Here is a 27,387-nt window from a genome sequence, read left to right as displayed (position 1 = left end):
TGCCACTGAGGATTTCAGTGTCATGGAATGACCACTGGGGATGTAGAGAGGCAGTGTAGCAATAAAGGTCAGGGACCCAGGACTGGAGTCAGACAATCTGGGTGTAGTCCCAGCTCTACCCTCTGAGCCTCGGTTTTCTCATCTGAAGAATGGGGGTGATGTAATATTACTACCTACCTCCTATAGATTGAGTGTTTGTGTCCCCCCTCCCCCAACTTCATTTGTTGAAATCGTAACCCCCAATGTGATGATAGTAGGGGCGGAGCTGTTGGTAGCTGAGTAGGTCATGCGGGCAGAGCCCTCATGAATGAGGTTAGTGCCTGCTTTGGTTTGAATAATTGTGTCCCTCCCTGAATTCGTATGTTGAAATCTAATCCCTGATGCAACAGTGTTAAGAGGTGGTGCCTTTGGAATGTGACTGGGTCACGAAGGTGGGGCCCTCGTGAATGAATGGGATTAGCACCCTTATAAAAGAGGGCTGAGAAAGCTTGTTCATTTCTGCCAGGTGAGGCCACAGCAAGAGGTGCCGTCTATGAAGCAAAGAGCCCTCACCCAACACTGAGTCTACTGGCTCCTTGATCTTAGACTTCCCAGGGTCTGGAATTGTGAGCAATAGATTCCTGTTATTTATAAATTACCCAGTTTTTTTTTTTTTCCAGGAAATGATGGGGTACAAACATTTTGGTTACATGTTATGACTTTGCCACATCCGAACCATGATTTGAGGCGTGCCCTTCCCCCCGTATAATGCTCTCTGCATCAATTAGTTGTGAGTTTACCAAAGTATTTTGTTATAGCAGCTGAAACAATGACAGTGTCCTTATAAAAGAGACCCTAGAGAGCTTCCTCGCCCCTTCCACCACGTGAGGTTACAGCAAGAAGATGGCAGTCTAAGAACCACAGGCCTTCCTCACCAGATACCGAATCTGTTGGCATCTCAACCTTGGACTTCCAGCCTCCAGAACTGTGAAAAAAAAAGTTATGTTGCTTAAGCCACCCAGTCTGTGGCATTTTTGTTGTAGCAGCCCAAACAGACTAAGAGAATACCATAGAAGGCTCTGGCAGCAGTGGGTGTTAATTGAGACAATAGAAAGAACTTAGTATGCACGCTGGAGACACTCAATAAATGTTATTAGTCAATTATTAGACGGAGGCAAGAGTTTACTGGCCTGCAAATGCTACCGTCACCATAAGGGCAGTATATTTGAAAGTAGCATTCAGCCCTCAAGCTGCTCAGAACTTACACCAGCCATTTTTCTTTTTAACTTCCTTCCATGTGTAAAGCCTGCTTCCTTTAGGCCATATATTTGTACTGATTTGCAGGCATCTGTTAAGTTATCAGCATAATTGAACTTCAGAGCTTATCAGTCATCAAGTAAAGTGTTTTCAAGCTGGGATGGCAGAGGGCTCAGGCTGCGGAATATAGAAATGGGGGTCCTCCGGCTCTGTCCAATACAGGCACGTACCCTCTCGCTGCACTGCACTGTATCAAGCTGCTTTGCAGATTTTGTGTTTGTTTTTCTGGTTTTTTATTTTTATTTTTTTTTAAACAAATGAAAGGTCTGTGGCAACTGCAACTAGCAAGTCTATCCGCACCATTTTTCCAACAGCCTGTGCTCGCTTCGTGCCTGTGTCACATTTTGGCAATTCTTGCAATGTTTCACATTTTCCATCATTGTTATTTCTATGATGGTGACCTGTGGTCTGGCTCACAGCAACCTCAAACTCCTGGGCTCAAGCAATCCTACTGCCTCAGTCTCCTGAGTAGCTGGGACTACAGGCATGCGTCACCATGCCTGGCTAATTTTTTCTATATATTTTTAGTTGGCCAATTAATTTCTTTCTATTTTTAGTAGACCCGGGGTCTCGCTCTTGCTCAGGGTGGTTTCAACTCCTGACCTTGAGCGATCCGCCAGCCTCGGCCTCCCAGAGTGCTGGGATTACAGGTGTGAGCTACCACGCCCGGCCGGTCAGTGATCTTTGATGTTACTATTGTAATTGTTTGGGGACATCATGAACTACACCCTACAGAAGATGGCAAACTTAATAAATGTGTGTTCTGATCACTCTACCAATCCACTGTTCCCCCATTTCTCTCTCTCCCCTTGGGCCTCCCTGTCCCCTGAGACACAATAATATTGAAATTAGGCCAATTAATACACCTACAATGGTTTCTAAGTGTTGAAATGAAACAGTCACGTTTCTCTCACTTTAAATCAAAAGCTAGGCCGGGCGCGGTGGCTCACGCCTGTAATCCTAGCACTCTGGGAGGCCAAGGCGGGCGTATTGCTCGAGGTCAAGAGTTTGAGACCAGCCTGAGCAAGAGCGAGACCCTGTCTCTACTAAAAATAGAAAGAAATTAATTGGCCAACTAAAAATATATAGAAAACATTAGCTGGGCATGGTGGCACATGCCTGTAGTCCCAGCTACAGGCATGGAAGATCGCTTGAGCCTAGGAGTTTGAGGTTGCTGTGAGCTAGAATGTTGCCATGGCACTCTAGCCCAGGCAACAGAGTGAGATTCTGTCTCAAAAAGAAAAGCAAAAGCTAGAAATTATTAAGTTTAGTGAGCAAGACATGTCTATAGCTAAGACAGGCTGAAAGCTGGGCCTCTTGTGCCAAACAGTTAGCCAAGTTGTGACTGTGAAGAAAAAGTTCTTGAAGGAAATGAAAAGTGCTACTCCAGTGAACACAGAAATGATAACAAAGTGAAACATCTTATTGCTGAGCTGGAGAAAGTTTCAGTAGTCTGGATAGAAGATCAAACCAGCCATAACATTCCCTTAAGCCAAAGCCTAATCCAGAGCAAGGCCCTAACTGTCTTCCATTCTATGAAGGATGAGAGAGGTGAGGAAGCTGCAGAAGAAAAGTTTGAAACTAGCAGAGTTTGGTTCACAACACTGAAGAAAAGAAACCATCTCTGTAACATAAAGACGCAAGGTGAGATAGCAAGGGCTAATGGACAAGCTGCAGCAGGATGTACAGAAGATCTAGTTAACATAATTGATGAAGGTGGCTACAATGAACAACAGATTTTCAATATAAAAGAAACAAATGTCTAGTGGAAGAGATGCCATCGAGGACTTTCATAGCTAGAGAGGAGAAGTCTGTGCCTGGCTTCAAAGCAGGGGTTCAGCCCTCCCTCCCTGCCTGCCCTGTCCCATCCCTTTGTACCCCAGCCCTACTGTCTCGGGACTTCACTGACGCTGTCCCTGAAAAGCCCTCCTGCTCCCTGCCCCTGCCCTCCACCTTCCCCTGACCCAGAGTTCAGTTCTCAGCACCAAATCCAAGGTAAATGCCCTTTTCCAGTGCTCTAAATAGCACACTGTATATCTCCCTCAAAAAAGTTCTCACTGTTTTTTGGCAGTCTTGGAGCTGATACCCACCATGCATTTCACCATGTGGACCCAGGAGCTGGAGGAAGTCAATCTGTGGAGAGAGAGAGAAAGAGAGAGAGAGAGAGGAGAGATTGATTGATTGGTTGAAAGAGAGAAGAGTGAGGCAGACCCATGGAGAAGGTCGGAGGCAAAGGATGAGGTATGTCCTACATGCCCGTCAACAGATGTCCCTAGTCCTGGTGTTCCAGGCTGTGCGTCAGGGTACTCCAAGATTTTCACCATAAATCCCCAGTCTTGTGAAAGCTGGCCTTCTGCTACTAGGGCCCCAAGAAGTCCTATGACTATGTCCCCACCTGGACTGTGAGCTCTGTGAATATAGCGTCAGTGTCTGGCCAGGTCACACCTGCGGGTTAAACAAATGGATGAACAATATAGACTCAATGTCTGAGAATCCCCAGAACACATGGAAAATAGGAGACTTGCAGGGAAAGAGTCCTGGATTGGAAATCAAAATCCTGCCTAATAGTTTTGGCTCAGCTGGACACGGTGGCTGACACCTGTAATCCCAACACTTTGAGAGGCTGAGGTGGAGGATTCCTTGAGCCCAGGAGTTTAAGGTTACTGTGAGTTATGATCACACCACTGCACTCCAGCCTGGGCGACAGAGAGAGAACCTATCTCTAAAATAATAATAATAATAATGCTAATTATTATTATTTTGCCTCTACCACTAAGTAATTGTGACCATAGACAATTTATTGAACCTCTCTGAGTCTCTGTTTGGTGAACAGGGGCAGGATCACTGGGCTCCCTGGCTACCAGAAATGCAGTGGTTTGAAGTAGTTAAGTAGGGACCAGACATAATCAGAGTTGACTCTATTTCATCTACTGAAAAAATAATTTGTAACTATAGGTAAAAGAAGTGATAAAAATGAACCATGTCAAATGAGTTCTATTTTCTTGTTGGCTCATACTATGCATTTTCTATGTTCCCATGAAAGAAAATACAAGGACCCACCATTGAGCCCCTGATAGGTGTCAAGGGTGGGGACCCAAGGGCCCACCGTGGGCAGGGATGCAGGGTGCTGGGGTGTACAGTCTAATCCAACGTGTCGTCTGCTGTTTTCTCCTTAAATAGTTTTGGTCCTGATCACTCAACAGAAAGACTTGCCCTGATGGCAGTGAGGGAAAGTTCTCATTCTGCAGTCCTCCTGCCAGGATGCCAGCTGTCACCAGATTCAGGGATTCTGAGTTCCTGGTGCACCAGGTGAGCACTAATCCTTGTCTTTCCAATTGTCAATTCTCCATGTCTGGATGAGAGTTGTGTTCCTTTTGGACTCGGTTATTCCCACCCTCTTTCTGATCCCTTACACCATCCGATCAAAGTCAGTCAATGGCATATCGTCCTTGGTAAGTGACTCCGATTGATTGCAGCACCGATAACTGTCCTGAGGCATCTTGTGTCCACTTGAGGGTGGCAGATTGGAAATCGTGTTCCAATTTTCCAATTATTCTTAGAAATATTTTTGCAAGCCATTCATTCATTAAAATCTTAAGTGCATGGTAAGACTATGTTTTGGGGGTGATTTTAAGGAGCATTTTAAAAGCGTTTCTGTTAAAGAACATTTCCCAGACTGGCCACTTGGCCAAAATTTCATGTTAGTCTTATCTTCTTTTCAGGCATCGAAGGCCACCATTAAAATGCAATTCATGCTTTAGAAGAATGACACATCCCGTCACCTTCCATTCTCCTTCTCATCTAGATCCAATACGGTTATCCCTTTGGTCCCTGGCCCCTTGGGCAGCCTGGCCACCCCCTTTCCCATCTCCGGGCCACAGGTGTCCCTTCATTTCTAATTGCTCCTGGTGGCACTGAGGGCTTCCCTGTTCCCCAGCCCCTTCCGCTTGCTCCCTGAAGTGGGAAGGCCAGGGCTTCACCTCACCTGAGCGGAAGAAAGGGCCGTGCTCTCTGGTTTAGCTCACGTCCGTGGCCCAGGCCCAGCAAGGTAAGCTTCTGGCAGCTTCTTAACTGCTTCTTCAGAAGCCTGCCCAGGCCTCTGCCACCTGCCCCCATCACAGCGCAGCCCCGCAGGGACCCGAAGACGGTGACTTGTGCAGGGGAGGTGTGAGGAAGAAGGAAGCTGGGCCCAACCCCGCAGTCACTGAGCATCTTTGGGTCAGAGAGGAGGGTGGGGAGGGCGACGCAGAGTACCAGATTGCCCACACTGGAATCCAAGCAGCGGGCTGTCTTACCTTTGGAACCACATGCAACTGTACGTCACATAGGTGAGAAGCGACCCGGCACACTGGTGCCTTTTGTCACCCTGGGCAGACATTATTACTCTGCAAGCAACGGATTACGTTTCAAGGTCCCTTTCCCTCCGGCCCACCCCTGTCCCACTCAAGTCTCTTTATACCATGTTTTACACGATAATCCCGTGAGTGTTCAACACTGATATTTTTTTTTAAGCCTGAAGAAAAACACATTTTCTTTCCTCTTTCATTTTTAGTTCTCAAAGCACTGAAGCATTTGATTTGAAAGAAAAACAAAAAGCAAACACATGAGGCCAAATTATCCTCCATGGATAGGAACCACGCATGTGGATTACAGAATGGAGTTGGTTCGCAGGAGGAAAATGACATTTTTTTTTAGAACAGATAGAGGAGAGAAGTAAGTTGAATTTTCCCACCTCTCAACCCTGTCATTGTCCCTTTAAAACTCTTCTTGTTGGTCTCTGGTGAGGTCTGTGCAAAGCTGTGGACACTGAACTCACGCCCTGGGTAAAATGAGGAGCTTAGCATTTGGAAGGTGTAGGTGAACTCGGAGTCTCCATAAAGACATTGTAAGAGAGAGGCAATTACTTTCATTTCTTATTTCAAATCAAGGCTAACAGATCACCAGGTAGCACTTTCCCTTTTTGGTTGGAGGAAGAATTTAAGCTTTATCATAGGAAACCAAGACACTCTTTCTGAACATCAAAGCTAGAAGAGCGAAGGACATAGTCATTTAACCCTTTGCACTCGCTTGCTTTTTTCTCATCATCCACTTAACATTATCCACACTTGACATCCGAGTGCAAAGGGTTAACCATTATGGACAAAGTGCCTACCGTGCCTATCTGTGCCATAACAAACTACTGCAAGCTTGGTGACTTCAAACAACAGGAATTTATGTCTCACTGTTCTGGAAATCAGAAGTCCAAAATCAAGGTGTCAGAGGGGCTGTGTTCCATCAGGAGGTCTGGGGAGACTCCTTCCTGACCTCTTCCAGCTTTTGGTGGCCTTATGCATTCCTGGGCTGGTGGCGGCATCCCTCTAGTTTCTGCCTCTGTCTTCACGTGGCCTTCTCTGTCTGTGTTTTCTCCTCTCCTGTCTCTTAGGAAGACATTCGTCATTGCATTTAGGGCCCCCCCAGGTAATCCAGGATGACCTCATCTCGAGGTCCTTAATTACATCTGCAAAGACCCTTTTCCCAAGTAAGATCACACTCGCAGATCCTGGGACGTGCGCACAGGTTTTGGGGGACACCATAAAACCCACCACACCGTGTGAGACGCTGCACCTGGTGCTGTAGAATCAGAGGCAGCTGTGCTGTCAGGGCCGGGCCATGAGTGTGTGCCTGGTGTCACAGACAGGTAGACACAGGTCTACATTCAGAAGCAGGGACCTGACATCTCTGGATGGGCCTCTCTCAACAGAGTGTATATCAGTGGGTGCCACCTCTTGGGGGCCTTAGGTAGGATTTTTGTTTTGTTTTTATTTTTGTAAGAAATACTTGTTCAATGCAGAAATTTATCAGCAAAGATAAGCAAAAAGAAGCAAAATTAAGTTACTTATATTTCCACCACTTAGATATAAGTTCTATAAAATCCTTTCAGGTTTTTTGTTTATATGAACATATTTAATATTTATAATATACTTTTCAATAAAATCAAAACATTATACTCTATTTTGTGACCCAATATTTTGACATATCAAGATGCTGAGAACATGTTTCTATGTTAAATTTATAACCCCTATTTCAGTTTTAACCACTGGTTAGTGTTTTGCCTAATGGCTGTATATGCCAACAATTATTTAACCAATCTCTTATTGTTATACATATAAGTCAATTTCAAACTCTTGCTCTTTTGATGCATGCTGCAATGAATTTTCTATTATATCATTTTCATGTGCTTGTCTGATTATTTTCTGTAGAATAAATTACTCAAAGTGGGATTACTGGGTGCAGAGACATACACTTATATGGCTTTTGATAGTCGTTTCCAAAAAGCAACTTGATTTTTGAGAAGAATAACATCTAGAAGGTCTATTCCAGCTTTAAAGTTCTATGACTCTGGGATTCCTACATTTAGGAAGTGCTAAGGCTGTACTGGAGGAAGGAAAAGACTCCAAGGGAAAGTCATTGGATTTGAAGAGTTCTAAGACCTGTACAGGTTGCATATCCACACGGACCTTGGATGTTGCCCAAGATCATGTTGGCAGTAGGGCCAGAGAAGACTCTTATGGCCAAAGTGTCAAATTCCTTTCATTATTGCTTGGGGTTCAGTAGGGACCAGCCAGGAGAAGGGAAAGAGGTGGTGTTCCCTGCTTGCTCACAGCATCTCCTAAATCAGGAGTCCTGCATATTGCCTTTTGCCTGTGTTGCTGTCCTTTGTGTCGTTTGGTCCTTTGTACATCTTGCATTCAGATTCACCAAATTGCAGAGTAAGGCTGCACCAGCCAATCCCAGGCTCGTGTAGAGCCCAAGGCTGTGCAGGTCACTTTACTGGCGGCAGACTGGCCTTTGCATCAAATGCCACTGTGGTCCAGTTGGCTGTGGCCGGAGTGGCAGGGCACCACGGGGCCAGGCACGTTAACTATTGTGTGAAGAACCTCTAGGAAGCGCTGGGCTGGGGCAGGCACTCAGAAGCTTAGAAGTGGGGGTGAGTTCCTGATGGGTTCTTTGAATTCTGTGCCCAGCACCAGTTAGCAAGAGCTAACATAAACCAGCCAAGTGGTACCACGGACCTGAAATAGGGTGAGGTAATGGGAATGTAAAAGAGGGAGGTGATAATAAAAATAATAGTGCACATTTATTGAGTGCTTTTGATGTGCCAGGGTCTGTTCTCAGCACTTGACATGTATAGTAAAAGCAAGTGATAAATCAATATCCCATAAAATACAATTGGCTATTGGTAATTATCTCCCGGCCTCTGCCTGCTCCCGCTCTCATGTGGGAGTGGAATAAAATTCTGTTCTTTTGGAGAGGAAAGAAAGCCTTTTGCAAACTACAAGTCTGAGGTTAACCTTGACCCCGGCCCCTCTCTTCTCCTGGCCCCTCCTCTTCTAACTGTCAAATTCAAATTTCCGAGGTTGCCTCTGCCCACTGAGTTCCATCACTTCCTTTTCCCGCTCCTGCCCCTCTCTCCACTGGAGGGTGAGGAACAGGGGAGAATCGGGGGACGCATCGTTTCTGGGGGGTTGTGTACAGTATACGTTTATCTTCACTTTTGTGCTTTTCGTGACAACACAGACCAACTGAAAATACTGTTTTCCATTAACCTCGCCGTAACACAAACCCACATTTTACACCTCTGAGTTTGTTGGATCATGCTTATCACTTATGTGTTGTGGACGGGTGATCGCATATTAACTCATTTGATCCTTACAGCGACGTATGGGGTAGAGACTACTGTTTCCTCCCATTTTACAGATGAGTTAACTGAGGCAAAGAGATCTTAAGCAATGAGATCAAGGTTCCACAGCTAATAGTGGCGTAACAAGGATTCAAACCAGGCAGCCTGACTCTAGAGCCTGTGATGTTAATTAGGAGACCACAGAGAGTACAAGTTGTCCCTTGTCATACCTCTAATTATGCCACAGACGTGCCTGACCTGTGGTGGTTCCACTTAAGATTTTTCTTTTTTTTTTTTCTTCCTCAGACAGAGTCTCACTTTGTTGCCTGGGCCAGAGTGCCGTGGCGTCAGCCTAGCACACAGCAACCTCAAACTCCTGGGCTCAGGCGATCCTCCTGCCTCAGCCTCCCGAGTAGCTGGGACTACAGGCATGCGTCACCATGCCTGGCTAAATTTTTCTATATATTTTTAGTTGGCCAGTTAATTTCTTCCTATTTTTAGCAGAGATGAGGTTTTGCTCTTGCTCAGGCTGGTTTCGAACTCCTGACCTTGATTGATCCTCCTGCCTCAGCCTCCCAGAGTGCTAGGATTACAGGCATGAGTGAGCTACCATGCCCGGCCAAGATTTTTCGAATTTGTGACAAATCGATTGGCATGAAAGTGATATGCATTTAGTACGCTCCTTGACTTATGACGGGGTTACCTCTGGATAAGCCCCATTGTGAGTGAAAATATTGTAGGTTTAAAACATACTTTCGACTTACGATATTTTCAATTTACGATGGGTTTTTCGAGTTGTAACCTCATCGTAAGTCCAGAAACACATGTAGTCCCTTTTGTACCTATACATGACTTTCTCTATTCTTCCCAACATTGTTATTTTTTGACCAAGGGATGACTTCTGTTTCTTGGCTTACTTAATTTTCTTTCAATCTATTAGCTTATTTCTTCTCTTTTTCCTTTTCCTACGCAGCCTAGATTACATGTTTTATCATTTCTACGACTTCCTAGCCATTAATTTTCAAGCTTGAGTTTCACAAACACTACCATCATCACACTTTGCCCACGTTCACCTACCATCTATATTATTATTCACTATTGTTTATCTAATGTTTTCTTCTTTCAATCATCTCACATTTTTAAAGTGAATTTTCACACCTATAATCCCAGCACTTTGGGAGGCTGAGGCAGGAGGATTGCTTAAGCCCAGGACTTTGAGGCTGCAGTGAGCTATGAGCATTACTGGGAGACAGGGCTACAAGACCCTGTCTCTAAAAAAAAAAAAAGAAAAAGAAATAAAAAGTGAATTTATTTAACAAAAAACACCTTTCTAATGGAACATGGGGACAACATGAGGAAATGAGGGAATTATTAACTTTTTTTATGTATGGAAATGGAGTGTGGTTGTTTTTAGAATTTCATGTTATAGTATTTTAGTGGCCAAGTGTCACAAGGTCTATAATTTACTTTACTTTTAAGTTGTTGAACAAAAAAACAATTATAGATAAAGAAGGCTGAGCACAGTGGCTTATGCCTAAAATCATAGCACCCTGGGAGGTCAAGGTGGAAGATCCCCTGAGGTCAGGAATTCAAGACCAGCCTGATTAAGAGCTAGACCAAGCCTCTACAAAAACTAGAAAAAAATTAGCTGGATGTGATGGTGCACACCTGTAGTCCCAGCTACTTAGGAGGCTGAGGCAAGAGGATCACTTGAGCCCAGGAGTTTGAGGTTGCTGTGAGCTATGATATTGCTACTTGCACTCTATCCTAGATGACAGAGTGAGACTCTGCCTCAAAATAAAAAAAAAACCAAAAATACAAAAATAAGAAAAAGAAAAAAGAAAGAAATTATAAAGGGAATAAAAAAGGTAAACAGTGGTTGAATGTCTGTGGTGGAGATATGGATGTTGTTCAATATACTATTCTTTCTAACTTTTTACATTTGAAAGATTTCAATATAAAAATGAAAAAAGACCTTTCCTTTTGCTGATATAAATGGAAAATTCCTATCTCTTGCCATACAGAGAAGGTAACTCTAAAGATAAATATATTGAAAATAAAACAGTGTCTTTACATTCTAGCTAGGTATCGTGGCTTGCTCAAAGGCTCTGCACCTATTCTCTCTGCAAATAAAGGGGATTAGTTAGTATTAAAGGGATGTTACAGAAATCAAATCCCAACCTAAGAAATTCTCCCCAAATGATTAAAAGAGAATCAAAAAGGGAATAAATCTTTCATTACATATTTTAATGTTATTTAATGCCATGTCCTTGTACCTCTTAAATCACCAGACATATTTATGCTGTGGTTTATAAAATGCTGCCCAAATCGCTTTTTTCCCTTTTCCTTCCATTAAACCTGCCCTTTGAAATACTAATCCAGGGTCAGTCCAACTATTCATCCTCATAATCTCAGGCCACTTTGGCACCAGAATAAGCACATGTATTGGTCAGGGCTTGCTGCAGGAGACAGAAGTCATTCTAAGGATTCCCAGCAGAAAGAGATTTGATAACAAGGAGTTGGGAGCTTATAAAATGGTGCAGATGTGAAAGAGCAGAGGTCAGGGCACCAGTGAACTTGTGGATTCACAACCGCACTTGGAATTCAACTGGAAGGAATTGCTCTCTCTGTTGCCATTTCTAGCCCTGACCTCACGTGCAGCAAGGTGGCGACCAGACTGCAGGACATGCTGCCAACACCCCCGGATGGTACGTTTGCTCACCCACTGCCCCTGCCAGGGAAGGTGGCTTCTGCCTCCCATCCAGCTTTCTAGTGTCACTTTAGGGCATCTCACTGGCAGAACCTTAATTACCTATTGTAAGAGAGTTTGGAGAAACGTGGCTTTTAGCCTGCTAAGGCCTCTAACCTGGGGGGAATGGACGCCAAGTGCAAAGAACACATAACGTGGTGGCCTAAGTCCCACCAAATGTATGGTCTGCCACGTTTGGCTGGGTCCTCCCTGCTGCCTGGCCATCACAGCCATGACTGTATTCCACTCACGGTCCTCTCAAATTTCCCGTAATATCTAGCCTCAGTTGATTGTTTAGAGTAATTGTTTAAAAATTCAGTCTTACTATTACTTTTGCTATGCTTTGTAAATTTTAGCATTGGATCCCTTCATGCAAATTCAGCCACAAAACCTTGAAGACTATTTTTTTTTTTTTTTTTTTTTTTAGACAGAGTCTTGCTCCATTGCCCAGGCTAGAGTGTCATGGCATCAGCCTAGCTCAGAGCAACCTCCAGCTCCTGGGCTCAAGCAATCCTCCTGCCTCAGCCTCCCAAGTAGCTGCGACTACAGGTGTGCATAACCACACCCGGCTAATCTTTTCTATTTTTAGTTGCTCAGCTGATTTTTTTTCCCCTATTTTTAGTAGAGGCAGGGTCTCGCTTTTGCTCAGGCTGGTCTCAAATTCCTGGCCTCAAGCCATCCTCCCACCTCGGCCTCCCAGTGTGCTACGATTACAGGCGTGAGCCACCGAGCCTGTACACCGCCCCTAGCTTTGTTCTTTTCCACTTGCAGTTTGCCATGCACTATGAAGGAGTGGATTTCCTGAGGAAGTGAATAAAGTCCCTATCCCCTTCCCTTCTTACATGACTGGATCTTGTCATCTGGCAGTGAGGAAAGTAAAATAGACAGCGATTTAAGTGCCTTTCCACTCCTGAAATACTCTATTGGAAGTTTTTCTTTGACTCATCAGTGGTAGGATACAAAATGTGGGTAAGTTACTATATTTTGTAAAAACACATTCTTTCCTGTTTACACTTGTCAACCCTTGAGGATTATATGGTGATGTCGCACAGAGTTATATCTTTGGTGTCTCTTTCTCAGATATCTAATCCCTGTAGTTAAAACTAATAACAGCGAGAAGAAAAATTCCTTAGGAGCTTGATGACCCAGCTCTAGCAAAAGGGCACTGCTATCACGATGACAATTTCACACAATCAGCTTCTGCCCGTAGTTCCCCTCACACCAAACACCAAAAATAGAAAACAAAATAATTGAGGTAAAGAACATTATGGCTACTTATTGCAGTTAATGGACACAAGGCTATGGAGCCAGCAGAAAGTAACGCCCCGCAGAAAATGGTAGCTTCTAGAAATGAGGCTCAGGGAAAGGATGGAAGTCGCTGTAATTCATCCTCCTCTGTGATTTGGAGATAGCCTACTTATGAAATTAAAGTGCCAGGAAGCAACAACCCTAAAATGTAACTAATGTCAGATAAGATGTAATCTAGGAAATTGTAATATGCCCATCATGAGGTAATGTTGTAATGGCAGTAGCTTTTGGTGGTTGATAAGGAATATTGGAAAAGGTGCCAGCGTGGGAGAGTGACAATCTCCAGCAGTGACCGGGGGTGTGCAGGCCCTGACCGTCCGGGAAGCGTCCCCCTCTGGTTGGCAGCTGTGCCACCGTGTGGTGTGGAGGGCGAATGGGGCCATCACAGCCAGAAGCTACTCCCAACGACCTTCCCGCTCCTCTTAATCTGAGCCTGTTCGCTGCCCGCGGTTGGGTCACCTTAATTGGATTTCCCAAGTCAATATTCCTGCTGGGAGCAGAAAGCGCCCAGCAGCCTGGAAGGCAGAAGCAGGTGTGAAAACAGGCCGGTCAGAACCTTGACCCTGCCGCACGCGGGATCTGGGGGCAGTGGGCTTCTGTCACTTCTCCCAATCCGTTCCCTCATTTGTGACATTTCCCACACGGAGTTTTTTTGCGAAACACACACCAGCTAAAGCATTTGAAAAGCTCAGTGTCCTTCCACCCCGAACTCCACACACTGGGGATTGCAGTCAGTCCTGCGTGTGTCTTTTTCTATGTGAATGCATGCATTGCACTCTGCTTTTGCTCATTCCGTCTCCCCCCTCACGCACACACGTTTATGCAACAGGTGTCCATGAAGTGAACCTGGTCTGGGTGTGGGCGGCTTGACTGGGACACTCAGCGACCACTCCTGTCTGCAGGGAGCCACCGCGTGACTTCACTCTTCTAGCACGAGGTGAAGGCTGTTCATCTCTACGCTGGGCCTCCGAGTGCACAGGCTCCTCGGGCTTAACTTCCTTCTGGAAGCCTTTTCTGAGCATCCTGGCTCTTCCTCTGCAGTTTCTCTGAATTCTGTACACTTCCCACAGAGGCGGGGCAGGGTGGACATGGTGGACGCTGGGGCCAGGTGACTGCTGGCGTTCAAATCCTCGCCACTGACTAGCGTTGCTCACTCGGTCCTGCCTGTAAAATGGGATGGGCACAGCACCCACCGCCCCATGGGGTTGTTATGCAAATGAACATGCGTTTAGGCAACATCTGGGTTTGCCTATAGGGAGCCTAGAACCTCGCCCGGCACACGGGATGTGCTATGTGAGAGTCAGCTATTGTTACAGTAAGTGGAACCACATGAAATTTCTGCTGTCACAGGGCAAAAATGATCCAGTGCCGGCGACTGCATTTGGTTCAACCTGCTACCGGCAGCATTGTGTGCGACTCTGCTCTGCTTGTCTCCCTGGGGTGGGCTTGCGGGTGGTATCTGCTGTGGTCTCCATGGGAGGGTCTGCATGCTTCTGCCCTAGCCGGGCCGGTGACTTCCAAGACAAGATCAAGGTCAGAGTGACTTTCACTTGGGCCAGTTTAGCAGCAGAGCAAGTGAGGCTGTCCTCGCTGTGCCATGCCCGGCATGCTCTCCCGTGCAGCGCGGTGGTAAGGGCCAACCGGCCGGCTCACGGGCTCTCACTGATTCTGCTGCTGCAGTGGGGACACCCTGGCTGCACCAGGGAGGTTGGCCCTGGCAGGAGGCCAGGTCACCAAGCCGGCCTGTCACTTGAGCACCTAATCCTTGCTCTGTGCTCCCTGTCAGCTGCCTGATGGCTGCTGTCCCACCAGGGGCAGAATCTTAACCCCGGGGGTGGTCATCCTGACCTTGTGGTTTGTCACCTCAAGCCTCGTGACCGGGACTGTTAACATGTCACTCTGGGTGGGACATCCAGTGCTGCCCTTCCTCTGGCCTATTGCACCACAGCCCAGGCCCGTACCTCTCAGGCCAAGCAAATCAATGACAGCCATTGCCCCGCCCCCCTCAAAAAAAAAAAGAAGGAAAAAAGTAAAGTTTAAATGGAAAAGTTTTTGTTTTTCTCAGGGGAACACACACAGGACCACACGGGGGTCCAACATGACATGATGTTTGTCAGGGATAAGTAGAAGCCTGGACAGAGTAGTTCATTTTATTTATTTTTATGTTATATTTTGAGACAAGGTCTCACTCTGTTGCCTGGGCTAGAGTGCCGTGGCATCAGCATAGCTTACTGCAACCTCACACTCCTGGGCTCAAGCAATCCTCCTGCCTCCGCCTCCAGAGTAGCTGGGACTACAGTTGAGCACCACAATGCCCAGCTGGGTCTGACTTTTGCTCAGGCTGGTCTCGAACTCCTGAGCTCAATGGGTCCTCCCACCCTGGCCTCCCGGAGTGCTAGGCTTACAGGTGGGAGCCACCATGTCTGGCCCTGACACAGTAGTTCAGTGGGCTCAGCATTTTCCCTTTATACTCTCATATTTGTCTCTGGAGAGCAAGATTGTCTTATTTATCTTTTGTATCTGCAGTGATAAGTATTATATTTGGCACGAAATATGTGATCAATAAACATTTATTGAGTGACTGAAGGGTAGATACTCAGTAAATACCTGTTGGTTGTTGCTTGTGACCTCTGGCTTAACTCTCTCTTGACTTGGGCGCTGGCCTCTGTTGGGTGTGCGGCTTGGGGAAACCAAATGGTAGTTGGGTTGTATTAATATTTTCTGCCGATTCATGGGTCAATATTCTCCAAGCACGTGGTGCTCAGACAATTGAATTGGGGCTTCACATCCCCTCTTCTGAGGCCACTATGGCAGCTCTGCATAGTTTTCCTCTTTAGCTGTCAGCAAGGGAGGGTTCTGGGGAGGACAAGAGAAGGGCCTATCTCAGCTTGGCCTCCACTCACTACGCCCTTTTCTCAGCTTCCTCCTTCCAACCTCCATGTCTGCAAGGAGCAGAACCATTCATTCTTCCAACAAGCATTATTGAGCTCCTAGTATGTGCCAGACTCTATAGGGAGTTAAAAAGAAATGCCCCCTGTTCTCAGAGAGCTTACAGCCTGGAATGAATGAATGTTGGATTTTGAGAACTGAGAGAGCCCATGTAGAGCAATGGGGGTTGGGGGCAGGGGAGCAAAGGCAAATCAAAATAACTGTCACCAACAACAGGCTACCAGGAGAGTAGCAATACAGGCACGAAATTCACACTGTGCTTGTCATTCTCAACTTCAGTACTTCTGAAACTGTATCTGTTTCTAGATTTCAGTTCCAGGAGGTATTGAAATAATCAATATTTTTGGTTGAAAGTACTTTGGAGCATGTTAGGAACTGAATGGTGTCTGCCCCGACCCCACACACTAAAATTCATACATTGCGCCCCTAGTCCCCAGTGTGACTGTGTTGGAAGACAGGGCCTTTAAGGAGGTGAGTAAGGTCACATGAGGTCATAAGGGTATGTTCCTAATCTGATAGCACTAGTGTTCTCACAAGAAGAGGAAGAGACACCAGGGATGTGTGGGCACAGAGGAAGGACCACGTGAGGACGGAGCGAGAAGGCAGCCACCTGCAAGGCAGGAAGACAAGCCCTCCCCAGAGCCCGGCCGTGCCGGCACTTTGATGTTGGACTTGTTCCCTTCCAGAACCGTAAGAAAATAAATTTCTATTGTTTAAGCCACCCAATTCTGTTTTATTTTGTTATGGCAGCCAGAGCAGATGAATACAGAACAGTTTTGATTTTTTCCTTTAGTGCAGCAGATTCATAAATAAATGCATTTATAGGATGCCTTTTTCTCTGCAAAATTCATTCAGTTTCAAAAGGTGTTTGCCAACATCTTTAAAGTCACTCGCTCAACCTAAGTATTCGAATAACAGATGCAACCCAAAACCTCTATCAAAAATGCTAATGCTTCCCCCTGGTTTCCCTCAATCTCTTTGAGTCTTTCGTAACAAATCTGTTTGAAAATAAAGATGCAATTCCCGCATCCTATCTGTATTTTCAGTGGTGTGTAATTCATGCTGATCTAATGCATGAGCACAGATTTTATTTATCCGGCGTGCGCAGGGATCAGGGACGGACACAGGGGAGCGCTCGGTGAATAATGGGATGGTCCTCAAATAGCATCTGTTCCCCAAAGTCAGGCAGCCCAGCCCCGCTGCAGGAGTTGATGGGGCTTCCACACACCGCCCGACTCTGACTAGCTTCTCTTAATTTAGTTCTCGCATGTATTGGTACATATTTATACAATACTATGTATATTCAATCAGTATTTGTTGAATCGAATTATGTAAATGTGTGCTCACCCATGCTATAAAAATGACACTGCCAGGATAGCAGCTCTCTGATGGCGCTGCAGGGCGTACGTACACCCCCTTCCTGAAAAACACTAAGCCGCGAGGTAGCTGAAGAATCACAGCTTTCATTTGTTGCTGGGGAAAAACATTTATAAGCAGCAATGTGGAATTAATTTCACTGGTTTTGAGACGTTGTGGGAGGCGTCCTCGGAAAGGTGTTTTGGAAAAGTGCAATGTCATCTCCCATGGATCTTGTTCTGGGATCCCCAGAATGTGCAGGGAGAAATGAGCCGACAGCCTGTCTCTAACGACCTCTTCGGCTGCTGGTGGCTGTTCTCTCGCTGCACAGAGATTGTTCAGTCATGCTTTTTCCCTCTCCTCTCTCATTTTCCCCGCCTTCTTTCTTTGCATCTCCTCATCGTCTTTCTTCTCCTCCTCCTCTTCTTCTCTTTTAAACACTTTTCTACTTTCCTTCTGTCAAATGAAGAATGAGGTGAGCTGTTGGTCAGCCGTGTGGCTGTTGGCAGGAGACGGCCATTTGTTTAATGACAGCTGCGGGGAACAGCAACAGGATGGAAGCAGGAATGTGCACAACTTTCCCCTGAACTTTTAGGGAAGATTCTGTTTCTTTCTGCTGGCCTGGCTGCCCCATCCAGGCTGATGCCTAGAGGAAGCCGTGGCTGATTTATTCTAGAAAGGGCGTGAGCAACAACGTAAGGAGGACAAGAACAGCTCAAGGGCACATCCTGGGGCAGTGGACGGGGAGGGGAAGGGGTTGAATGGGTTGAGCATTTAAGTGGGGTTTGTTCTACTTCTCTTTAACATTTTCTTTTTTCTCCCCCCCCCTTTTTAATAGAGGAAGCCCAAGAACAGATTCAAATTACATTTCAATGATTTGGGGAGGTCACGCTGGTGTTTCTCCTGATCAAGGCTATGTGCTCAGACACTTGATAGAAATCGCACAGTTATGGCTGTTTCAAATGGGAGAGGTCCCCCTCCCCAATTCAGCTGTTGTGCCTTATGCTAGGCAAAATAAACGTGAATATATTCGAGAAGGTGCCAAGATTTTTCAAACCTCGGTGGCCAGCAGTGGGCCCTTCTCTCACTGAAGCTACAGCAGTGCTCTTCTGCGTCGGGGAGGCCTGTTGTCCCTTTGAGGGGTGACTCCCTGGATAGGGGGTCTCACAGACCTGCAAAGGTAAAGCAGAGAGATTCGGGATATGGGGGAGTTGGAGGAATGCGGCTAAACTGCTCTACATAAGAACTGAACAGCACTGTCTTCTTTTTTTTTTATTTTGGCATATTATGGGGGTACAGATTTTAAGGTTTCAATAAATGCCCATTTCCCCCTCTCCCCCCAAAAGTCTGAGTCTCCATCATGACCATCCCCTAGATGGTGCACATCTCACTCATTATGTATGTATATACCCGCCCCCCTCCCAGTACTGTCTTCTTGATGGGCAAACTTGCACATCTGATATTAAGTTTCCGTTTAAGGCGAAACAAAACAAAATAGAACACTTTTTTTTCTTTTTGGTCTTTTCGATGAGCTTCAAATGATCTGGGTTCTGGAGACTTCATGGTTTTTTAGAAAGGAAGAGAGGCAGTCTCTGAACCAAAGTGTTAAGCCAAGACTGTGAGAGTTGTTTAGAATTTTCTGGGTGCAGTGTTCTTTGGTCATCCCCAAGCCTTCTGAAGGCCTAGTTATACATGGGAAGGCGGGTGGGAGGGGCTGGTCTGAAGATGTTTGCAGGACAGAGTGACGAGCCAGACGCTGGCTGGTGGCAAGTGACAGCCAAGGCAGATTAGTAGAACTTCTCTGCATTCCCCGGCGACCCTAGATGCCTGGAGAGGGGAACTAGGTAAATAATTGGACCTTGGGTGGCCAAATGAGTTAGTTGGGCAGTAGAGAGAAGTGTCATCTCACAGGATTGAAAATCTGAGATGTATTGGTTATGAAAATGATCTTCAATGTAATAATAATTCCCATTTAATAAATGCTTATCATGTCTCTGGTACTACATCTGGTCCGGATTCACTCATTTAATCCTCACAACAACTTTCTGAGATATTCCTACTTTATAGATGAGGAAACAGAGGGTCAGAGAGGTTGAGTAAGTCACTCAAGGAAACATTGGAACCAGGATTTGAACCCCATAGGTTTAATTCTGGAGCCCACACTCTTGGCCATACTGCCATGACTGTCCATCCAGCTGGTGCAGGGGCACAGGAAGCTGGCAGTCACCGAGGGCATGAATCATGTCAGCTGGCATTTTGCGTTTGATCCTTGAACAGTTTTGAGCACATAGCAGGTGCTTAATAAATGTTTGTTGACTCAGTCCCTTTGTTCGGGGGCACTATGTTCTTGTTAGGGGGAAAACACTATCATGCCTGAGAGAGAAAACAATTTAGAACCAAATACCCAAAGCCAAAAACCATGGGAGGGTCATAAGGGAAGAAAACAGGTCATCACTTAGCAGACTGGATACCGTTAGCTCCTTCTCTTCCGTTAAGGAAACCATCAAAAATCAAATTAAGATCAGAAGGTTGCTTGATGAATGTAGAACCCGGGCAAAGGAAATTGGATTTCCTAGAGGGTATATTTTCATCACAGGCTGACTACCCCTGATGAAACATCCTCCTTCAGCAAGAGCTATGTTTGCCCAGTGGACTTGGTGTTTACGTTGGCCCTCCGTGTTCTGACCAGAGCTGGAAAAACACCCAGCGCCCTGCCTTCCGGCTTTCCTAGACTCCATGGCAACTCCCGGCTTTCTGTTTGCACTTGGCATTACAACACCCCCCTCCCTGGCTTCCACACTCTTCTCACGTTACGATTTCCATGTCTACAGTTCATCGACATGGATTAGCGTGCTTAGTCCTCAGGACTGTGGGCAGCTTGTCACCTGATTACATAGTGGGGTGCCTCCTCCAGTGATTACATAGTGGGGTGCCTCCTCCAGTGATTACATAGTGGGGTGCCTCCTCCAGTGAAGGGGTGCTTGTTAGCTGTCTGCGCCTGCATTCGTACCTTTTCCTAAAGCTCACATTAGGGCCCATCTTTCTTTGAAACTATGGCTCTCTGAATAGCTTACGGTGAATTCCTCCCATCATCTATCTGTCTATTTATCTATCCATCTAAATATATATGTATATTTAATTCAACTTTTTATTTTGAGATCATTGTAGATTTATATGCAGTTGTAAGAAATAATACAGAGATCCCTTGTACCTTTTACCTTGTTTCTCTCAATAGTAACACCTGGTAAAACTCTAGTGTTAAATGACAACCAGGATATTGACATGGTAACAGTCAGAATAGAGAACATTTCTGTCTCCAGAAGAATACCTCATGTTATCTTTTTATAGCCTTATCTGCTTCCCTCCTGCCTTTATCTCCTCTTTAACCCCTGGCAACCACTAACCTGTTCTCCATTTCTATAATTTTGTTGTTTCAAGGTTGTTGGTGGCTCACACCTGTACTTCCAGAACTTTGGGAGGCCAAGACAGGAAGATGGATTGAGGTCAGGAGTTAAGACCAGACTGGGCAACATAGTGAGACCCTGTCTTTACAAAAAATAGAAAAATTAGCCAAGTGTGGTGATGCACTCCTATAGTCCTAACTACTTGGGAGGCCGAGGCAGGAGGATCATTTGAGCCCAGGAGTTTGAGGTTAAAATGAGCTGTGATGACACCACTGCACTCTAGCCTGGGCAAGAGAGCAAGACTCTGTCTCTAACTAAAAAAAAGAAAAGAAAAAGAGAATGTTGTATGAATGGAATCATATAGTATGTGACCTTTTGGGATTGGCTTTTGTCATCCATCCTAATTCTCTAGAGATCCATCCAAGGTGTTGCTTGTATCAATAATTTGCTATTTTTATTGCTTAGTAGTATTCCATAATATGGATCTACCACAGTTGTTAAACCATTCACTTATTGAAGAACATCTAGGTTGTTTGCAGTTTTTGGCCATTACAAATAAAGCTTCTGTATAAACATCCATGTAAGGTTTTTGTATGGGCATATATCTTCATTTTCCTGGGATAAATTAGCAGGAGTACGATTGCTAATTTGCAGGAGTACGATTAATAAATTAGCAGGAGTACGATTGCTAATAATATGGTAAGTGTGTGTTTAGTTTTTAAAGAACCATTTTTCAGAGTGGCTGTACCATTTTTACATTCCCACTGGGAATGTATCAGTGACTCAGTTTCTCCATATCCTCATGAGAATTTAGTATTGTCACCTTTTTTTTTTTGAGACAGCGTCTTGCTTTGTCTCCCGGCTAGAATGCAGTGACATCATCATAGCTCACAGGAACCTCAAACTACTAGGCTCAAGCAATCCTCCTGCCTCAGCCTCTGAGTACCTGGGATTACAGGCATAAGCCACCACACCTGGCTAATTTTTCTATTTTTTGTAGAGACAAGGTCTCACCCTTGCTTAGGCTGGTCTTCAACTTCTGGCCTCAAGCAATCCTCCTGTCCTACCAAAATGCCTGCCTTGCTCAATGATTAGTTGATGATTAATGGCAAACAATAGGTTGTTTGTTGTCTTGTCATCAGCAGTCTGTGGCTGGCCTATTCTGGACTCTTTTTTTTTTGAGACAGAGTCTCACTTTGTTGCCTAGGCTAGAGTGAGTGCCATGGCGTCAGCCTAGCTCACAGCAACCTCAAACTCCTGGCTCAAGCAATCCTTCTGCCTCAGCCTCCCAAGTAGCTGGGACTACAGGCATGCGCCACCATGCCCGGCTAATTTTTTTCTATATATATTAGTTGGCCAATTAATTTCTTTCTATTTATAGTAGAGACGGGGTCTTGCTCTTGCTCAGGCTGGTTTCGAACTCCTGACCTCAAGCAATCCGCCCGCCTCGGCCTCCCAGAGAGCTAGGATTACAGGCGTGAGCCACCGCGCCCGGCCTGGACTCTTGATATATTTTTCTTCAAGGTTGTTTTCTAATCATGTGTCCAACGGGTGTGTAGGCAAGCAGCAGGTTAATTCTAAACTTTTAAGAAAGAACAAACCAAAAGCATAGTGGAAGCAAAAATGGCTTTCCTTTAGCTAGCCTAGTGTTATAGTCTGAATGGCCTTTGGGTGTGCTTACATGCCCACATGTTAATCGCTAGCAAATAGACAGACAATTGATTTTTGTATATTTGTCTTATATCCTGCAACCTTATTGAACTTACTATTTTTTTCTTTTCTTTTCTTGGTAGATTCCTAGCTATTTTTTATTTAGACAGTCATGTCATCTACAAACAGAAATAGTTTTATTCCTTCCTTTTGGATATGTTTGTCTTATTTTTTATATTATTTTGAGACAGAATCTCACTCTGTCACTCTGAGTAGAGTGCAGTGACATCGTCATAGCTCATTGCAACCTCAAACACCTAGGCTTAAGCAATCCTCCTGCCTCAGCCTCCTGAGTGGCTGGGACTACAGGTGCAAACCACCATGTCCAGCTAATTTTTTTCTGTTTTTTTTTTTTTTTTTTTGCAGAGACAGGTCTTGCTCTTGCTCTTTCTCAGAGTGGTCTCCAACTCCTGACCTCAAGCGATTCTCCTGCCTCTGCCTTCTAGAGTGCTAGGATTACAGGCGAGAACCACCTCACCTTGCCTATTTGCCTTTTCTTTATTTTTCTTTTTGTCTTCTTGCACAGGCTAGAACTTCCAGCACTATTTTGAATAAGAGTGGTGAAAGTAGACAGATACCCTTGCCCTATACCTGATCTTAGCGGGAAAACATTCAATTTTTCACCATTAAGGATAAAGCTGTAGGTTTTTTTGGTGGATGATCTTTATCAAGTTGAGGAAATTTCCCTCCATTTCAGTTTTTCTGAGAGTTTTTACCATGTTAAGATGTTGAATTTTGTCAAATACTTTTTCTTCATTGAATGATATGATCATGTGATTTTTCTTCTTTAGCCTGTTAATATGGTGGATTATACTGATTGACTTTCCAATATCGAATTATCCTTTTATCCCTGAAATAAACCCTACTTGGTCACGGTAAATCATTTCTCTTACATTTTACTGAATTATTTTATTTTTATTTTTTTGAGACAGAGTCTCAGTCCGTTGCCTGAGTAGAGTGCGGTGGTGTCAGCCTAGTTCACAGCAACCTCAAACTCCTGGGCTCAAGAGATCCTTCTGCCTCAGCCTCCCAAATAGCTCAGACTACAGGAACACACCATGATGCTGAGCTAATTTTCATTTTTTTTTTTGGAGACAAGAGCCTCGTTCTGTTGCCTGGGCTAGAGTGCAGTGGCATCAGCCTAGCTCACAGCAACCTCAAACTCCTGGGCTCAAGTGATCCTCCTGCCTCAGCCTCCCGAGTAGCTGGGACTACAGGCATGTGCCACCATGCCCAGCTAATTTTTTCTGTATATTTTTTGTTGGCCAATTAATTTCTTTCTATTTTTTTAGTAGAGACGGGTTCTCGCTGTTGCTCTGGCTGGTTTCGAACTCCTGACCTTGAGCAATCCTCCTGCCTCAGCCTCCCAGAGTGCTAGGATTACAGGCGTGAGCCACCGCACCCAGCCTAATTTTTATATTTTTAGTAGAGATGGGGTCTTGCTCTTGCTCAGGATGGTCTTGAACTCCTGAGCTCAAGCAATCCTCCTGCCTTGTCCTTACAGAGTGCTAGGATTACAGGCATGAGCCACCGCACCCAGCCCATATTGCTGAATTCTATTTACAAATATTTTGTTGAGAGTTTTTTGCATCTGTATGTATGGGGATATTGGTCTGTAGTTTTTTTTGCACTCTTTGTCTAGTTTTGGTATTAGAGTAATACTACCTTCATAAAGTGGATTGGGATGTGTTCCCTTCTATTCTATTTTCCTGAAAGAGATTGTATAGCATTAGTGTTAATTTTTCTTTAAACATTTGGTAGAATTCACCACTGAAACCATCTGGGGCTGCCTCCTCTTCCCAACCATATTTTAAAATGCACCTTTAAAAAATTTTTTTTTTAAACTGTGTACTTAGTGCACCAATAACATGATTAATTACTTTTAACAGACAGAACCCAAGTCTCTTCAATGAAACACACTGTTAAAATTCCATCTACAAAATAAAAAATTCCTTTCACAATTTTGGGATGAAACTTCTTTTTTTTTATTTTATTTTATTTTATTTTATTTTATTTTATTTTATTTTATTTTATTTTCTGAATCTGGGCACAGAAGTAGGGATGAAACTTCTTAGCCAAAACTTAATGTTTTTTTTTTTTTTTGTTGTTGTTGTTGTTTTTAGCATCTTCCTTGTTTGCTCAGTAGCGGGGTAGAAATGCAAGAAATATCTGTGTGGAAAGTTTGAGACCAAAGTGTGACGGTTAGCCTGACACACCCATCTCTGTGTCAGGGTACCTCAGGTCTGGCACCCACTCTCTAGGCGACCTTGGCAAATTATTTACCCCTAGTCCTTAAACAGGAAGCTGATAGCTGGACAGATGCTTACCTTCTAGGGTCGCTAGGAGCAGAGTAAGTGCTTAATAATCCCTGACTGCTGTTGCAGTAGTTGTTCTGCCGTAGGGAAAGAAGTGGCCTTCTTTAATTGGTCCCACTTTAAGCAGGGGCACAGGGAGTCACTGCTTCTCTCTTTGGCAGCTTGTTGGCTTTCTGGACCTTGGCCTTGTTAACACCTGAGTTGGGATAATTCTTTGTCATCCCGTGCACTGCAGAATGTTTAGCAGCTGCCCTGGCCTCTACTTACTACACGTAACGCCCTCCCCCCACAATAAAAATGTCTCCAGGCATTGCCAAATGTCCCCTGGAGGTAAAAATCTCCCCGGGGTCTGTAGTTATATAAACTCTTAACATTTTTTTTTGAAATTAATGTGTGCGTGTGGGGAAAGTTTGGAAAATAGTTGCAGTAGAGGTAAAAAGACTATTTTGAGCCACAGCTGACTGCAGCTGCTTCTCAGGGAGGGGCAGAATTCCTCTCTGGAGTAAGTAGTATTTTGTCGCGTAAAATACCTTGCCAGGCCACTTCTCTGTGAACTGCAACGGGGAAGCCCAGGCAGAGTCTCGGAGTCCCAGCGGCAGCCAGGCCACTCTGCAGGGACCGGTGACGGAGGAGGAGGGGAGAAGTGTGGAGAGGGAGGGCCGTGTGGGATGGGCGGGGCCGCGGGGTGACAAGGGGTGGCCCAGGCTGCGCAGAGGTGGGCTGGTGAGAAATGCATGGGCTGGGGTGGCAGCAGGGACGTTGGGGGCCGTGATGAAACGGGCGCCCTGCCCAGTCCTCCCTCGCCCAGGTCCCCACACCTTTAGCAAAGCCGGTGACGCACACAGGCATGTGTACCTGGTGTTTCAAGAAATGGGAAAAGTAGCCGGGCTTGGTGGCTCACGTCTATAATCCTAGCACTCTGGGAGGCCGAGGCGGGCGGATTGCTTGAGGTCAGGAGTTCAAAACCAGCCTGAGCAAGAGCGAGATCCCCGTCTCTACTAAAAATAGAAAGAAATTAATTGGCCAACTAATATATATAGAAAAAATTAGCCGGGCATGGTGGCGCATGCCTGTAGTCCCAGCTACTCGGGAAGTTGAGGCAGCAGGACTGCTTGAGCCCAGGAGTTTGAGGTTGCTGTGAGCTAGGCTGATGGCACGGCACTCACTCTAGCCTGGACAACAAAGTGAGACTCTGTCTTAAAAAAAAAAGAAATGGGAAAAGTAAAAGGACAGGGACAGAGAAGAGCTGAGGGAGGTGAGATGTCAGAGGGACTGAGGGTGGAGGAGGGACAGGTAATGCAAGCAGCAGGTTGGAATTCATGGCACCCTGGTTGGGTGTGGGTGGGGTCGCCCAGACTCTGTTCTGGACGTGGGAGAGGGTCTGAGTGAGACTGATGGAGCTTTCAAAGGATGCCATGATTTAGGCTGCTGGATCTGTGCAGGTAGGAAAACCATTTGAGGCATTTCCTTCCAGTGTTTTCTTCTACGCATATTTTTCAGGCAATTAATCTTGCTGTGTTTGACCATTTTTGTCGTCAACTGTCGCAGTTTCTCGATTGGGTGAGGAGGGAGACAATTTCTGCTGTGTTCAATGCCATCCTCTTGTGCAGTGCCAGGCAGGACGCCGCCGCTGGAGCTGCAGCCTGTGGAACCCTGGAGCAGCTGGGTCCCCGCAGGGCAGGCTGTCCTGACCACACAGAGGCGTGGGAGTGTGTGGGGAGAAGCTGGTAGTGGCTCCCTTCCCCCACCTTTATGATGACTTCATCCCCAAGCAGGGCTGTCAAGGGCTCTCAGGGAGCTTAGTAAGCAGGCCTGTTGGTTTTTCACTCTGCCTTTCTTTCCCCCTTGTAACTTGGGGAGGAGTCCTCACACCCAAGGCCTAAGGATCATCTGGAAATAGGGCACATGTGGTTTTGCCCTAGGACGAAGTTCTCTCTTGCCATTAGTTCTCTCCCGGGAGATTCTTCTGACTATCCTGCAGATAGACCGCTGGCGGGGCAGCCCCACAGGCGCTCCGGCTGGGTGGAATCCTGGGAGGAACACATTAAATTCAGGGTTAAGTTTAAGCCGTGACAACCTTTTCTCAACCTCTGTATTACCCCCTAACTTACACATGTCAACGCAAATACCCATTAGCCAGTGGAAAAGACAGTTTTTCTTTTCTTTTCTTTTTTTTTAAGACAGGGTCAGGCTACAGTGGTGCAATGGTGTCATCATAGCTCCCTGCAACCTCAAACTCCTGGGCTCAAGAAATCCTCCTGCCTTGGCCTCCCAAAGTGCTAGGATTGCAGGCGTGAGCCACCACGCTTGGCCAAGGCAGTTCTTTTAAGTTTAAGCCTACAAGCTAATAGCAGTGACTGCAGCTAAAACCTGGCCCCCTGCCTTGGCCTCCCAAAGTGCTAGGATTACAGGTGTGTAATCTAGGGGGGAACGGGAGGCATGGCACCCTCTTGTTTGTACAGTAGTTCCACCCTCTTTCTCTTTCTCTCCCCTTCGCTCCCCATGGACACACTCTTTCCTGGCTTGCTGTGTTTGTTTCTCAAAGGTGTGCATAAGGGTTTTGGTTAACTGAGGAAGTTTGCAGCCTGTTACGGACAGAACTGTGTCCTCGCCTTTCTCCCTCCCCACTAAATTCATATG

This window comes from Microcebus murinus, chromosome 15 (assembly GCF_040939455.1).
Source record: "Microcebus murinus isolate Inina chromosome 15, M.murinus_Inina_mat1.0, whole genome shotgun sequence".
Classification (NCBI taxonomy): domain Eukaryota; kingdom Metazoa; phylum Chordata; class Mammalia; order Primates; family Cheirogaleidae; genus Microcebus; species Microcebus murinus.
Note: the sequence above shows the minus strand (reverse complement) of the source record.